We start from the raw sequence: 3,242 nt of genomic DNA on the forward strand, positions 1-3,242 counted from the left end.
AATACACGTTTTTGGTGGGGTTCCCCTGGTAAAATTCACATTTTAGGGGTTGAATATCACATTATTGGGGTCGCTTAAACCCGCAAACATGAAAAACAACCTGCGGCAACAGTGTTAAAGTAGCCCAATTCCGAGGGAAAACTGGTGTAGGTGATGTAAAAGAGGAAAGCAGGCATTTGGACCAAACGCGAACCCAATAACGTGTATTTTAACCCCCGGAACGCGATTTTTACCGGGGAACCCCTTTTGAAACGCGGATAGTTTGGGCTAGTTTTGAGTCGCAATTGGGCGGGTTTTGTTGTGGAAACCTGGCAACCCTTTCCCTCAAGCAGGTAACGTTATTATTGCTACTATAGCGTACTCATCGAAAAATACATTGGCATCATCTGTATTAAAGAGGTTACACAATTATTGAAAGTATCAAACATTGTTATTTACAATACACAGCATGGTTTTTAATCATAATTTTAGGGGGGACAACCCTCCAATAATAAATGGAAAAAAATGGGAACAGGTGTGTAACTCAGAAATATGCAACAATATGAATCCCTCAAGAACAACAACAAAAATGAATTAGTTTTCAGTAAATATGTAAAATAAGCTGTCAAACAATGTTTTTACAAAACACATGCAAACAAGTTAAGGAAATTTATAAAGACTTTTGAAATAAGTTGTTAAAGCTGGTGGCTCTAGCACAAACAGAGATGCATTATTCAAACGGATATTATTTAGAATAATGTCTAATCTTCCTAACTGTGGAAAAATCTCTCCAATAGTAAGATGCAAAATATTTCAGGAAGTCACAAAGTTCAAATTCAGAGTATTTGCGTTTATGTATTCCTAGGTTTTCGTCTGAACACTTGACAATGACATTGAGTGTAAAAAAAAACCCCTCTATATGTAAACCAATCACAAATGTATATTCCACATCTCATTATAAAATGGAGATTTCCGGTGCTTGATTCTGATTGGCTGAGCCACGTTCGAAGCTGTTGTAAATTACTCTACAAACATATACCTTTGTTTATGTTTGTCTGTTGCTCGGCAACCATTTTGTTGGAACCACAACTGTTTCTGAGGAACTACATTGTTTGGTCCAGGCCACATTATATTATTAATGACCTGTCTGCTGTAAAATAATAATGAACCATAATGAATTAATTCTTCTGATGCTTGGAAGAGCATCTACTCAGAATACTCCAACTCTTCAACAAGGAAGCGCTCATTTTTTAAAAGACTTTGGTAAAGTTTATCTTTCAGTTTAGTTGTTGTGAGAAAGTTCAGAAGCTTTCTCATTTTGTCTTGTGGTGTTTCTGAGTTTAAGATGGTTTGGTATTTTTCATCACCAATCAGAGGTTTCATGTCGTCTGCAATGGGCTCCACCAGTGAGACCCGTCTGATCAACTCTGTCCTGTGCTTCTCCACAAACTCAGCGCCTAGATGAACAACATATTTAATGAAGAATCTGCATAGAAACAGCCTGATCTATTTCCATAAATAATTTTTACCTTCACCATTTTTGCATCTTTCTTGTTTCTGTGCTGTGTCAGTCTCTGCAGACTCATGACCTGGGTAAAGATTAAACAATAAATCAATAAACTAAATTAATTAATTAATTAATTAAAATCATTACGTCTGCTAGGGGTAAGACACAATAAAAATAATAAAGACTCATCTCATCAAGCCAAAAAACGTCATAAATTGAAGGTGTAGATTTATTTAAGAGATGAGGAGAAACAGTCACTGAGTGGTACAGGGCTTCAGAGAGACCCAAGGCCCAAAACAACAAATAAAGTCAGTCTAGAAAATAAATCAATGTAATTAACCTAACAACATAAAATAAAAATACAAAGATCCTTACCTAACTACTCTTAACAAAAACAGAGAGAACAGATTACAAAAGGGCAGGTCTCTCCTACACTGAACACATAATGAGTAAGAAACAACTTTAATAAACACTAGCAGGAGTCTTTGATCTGGTGGCTGACGAAGAGTCTGGAACAGCAATTCCCGAGGGGGAACACTTTTTGAAAATTTCCCCTACAGCTTAATGAACAAAAGTTCATCATTTGCATGTGTTTTTACATTGTTGCCAAGTTAAACATTTAAATGATTTTAACCTGTTATGCTGTAGGCCTAAGTAACCGAGCCTAACCAAGATTTTTTGTTTGTTTAAAAACCGGCCATCATTATATGAATATTTTAATGTTTATGCAAACAAAAGGTGCATAGTTGGCAGACTCTGTTCCATGTTTTGTGTGTGTCTTGCTGCCCATGTGCCTTCCTATGCCCTTATTTGGTTAGTTTCCTGTTCCTGTCCTGATTAGTTAAGTTCATTTGTCCCAGGTGTTTCCCTTGATGTTTCATTGCTCCCAGGTGTGTCTCGTCATCCCCTCCTCCTGTGTGTATAAATAGTGTTCCCTGTGTGTGCTCCAGGGTCCGGTATTGTATGTTAATGAATGTGAATGTCTGCTGAAGTCTACCGCCGTTACTACGTGTGTTTTCCTGGTTCCCTTGAAGTTATTAAAATCCCATCATTAATGTACTCCTCGTCTCTCTCCGTTCCTTGCTCCTCAGTCCGCTCAGCAGTGCACCCGTGACAATAGTGCTGCTAATTGTATTTGTTTGTTGGTTTTTGACAAAACTCATGATTTCATTGTGTATGAGTAGCTAATTGTTGCACTTTGTAATTTTTATTTATTTTTTTTTTTTTACTTCATAAACAAAAAAGTGCAACATTTGACAATATGATTTCTTGATGATTTGTTATTTTATAATAGTGGTTTTATAATTTCTAAACATTAAGCAACAAGTAGAGCTAACTGACGGATGAGCCAATAAGTGCTCCTCTCATGCCATCTACTGGTTATAGTGCTAATTTGAAGTTTTTATTTATTTTTTTTGTTTTTTCCCATACGTGTATACCACAAAGTTTATTTTGGTTATCCCATTAAAAATGGGGTGGTTTTGTTATGCTTTTATATTTCTCATATGCAACAAAAATGGCAGCGCTTAAGTTGGACAATGCGATGGTCGCACCAGTGCAACCGCTCACAAAATGTAGTCACACCGGCAGAAAAAAATGGTCGCAGTCTGGACCCCTGTCATTTATTAAAGGGGTCATATGATGCGATTTCAAGTTTTCCTTTCTCTTTGGAGTGTTACAAGCTGTTCGTGAATAGATAAGATCCCTGAAGTTGCAAAGACTAAAGTCTCAAAACCAAAGAGATATTCTTTATCAA

The 3,242-nt window shown here is 36.6% G+C and overlaps 1 protein-coding gene across 1 annotated transcript in view; it reads right to left on the reverse strand.

Annotated features, from left to right (window-relative positions):
* Positions 1–1,134: 1,134 nt before the first annotated feature.
* LOC107678964 (uncharacterized) overlaps positions 1,135–3,242 on the reverse strand; it is a 39,270-nt gene continuing 37,162 nt past the window's right edge. Inside the window, exons 14-15 of the mRNA XM_016474362.1 lie at positions 1,509–1,568; positions 1,135–1,436 (exon numbers count right to left, since the gene is read on the reverse strand). The gene's annotated coding sequence lies outside the window, so the exon portion shown is untranslated. The remainder of the gene's footprint in view (positions 1,437–1,508; positions 1,569–3,242) is intronic.

Source organism: Sinocyclocheilus anshuiensis, unplaced genomic scaffold (assembly GCF_001515605.1).
Source record: "Sinocyclocheilus anshuiensis isolate Anshui unplaced genomic scaffold, SAMN03320099.WGS_v1.1 scaffold2040, whole genome shotgun sequence".
NCBI lineage: Eukaryota > Metazoa > Chordata > Actinopteri > Cypriniformes > Cyprinidae > Sinocyclocheilus > Sinocyclocheilus anshuiensis.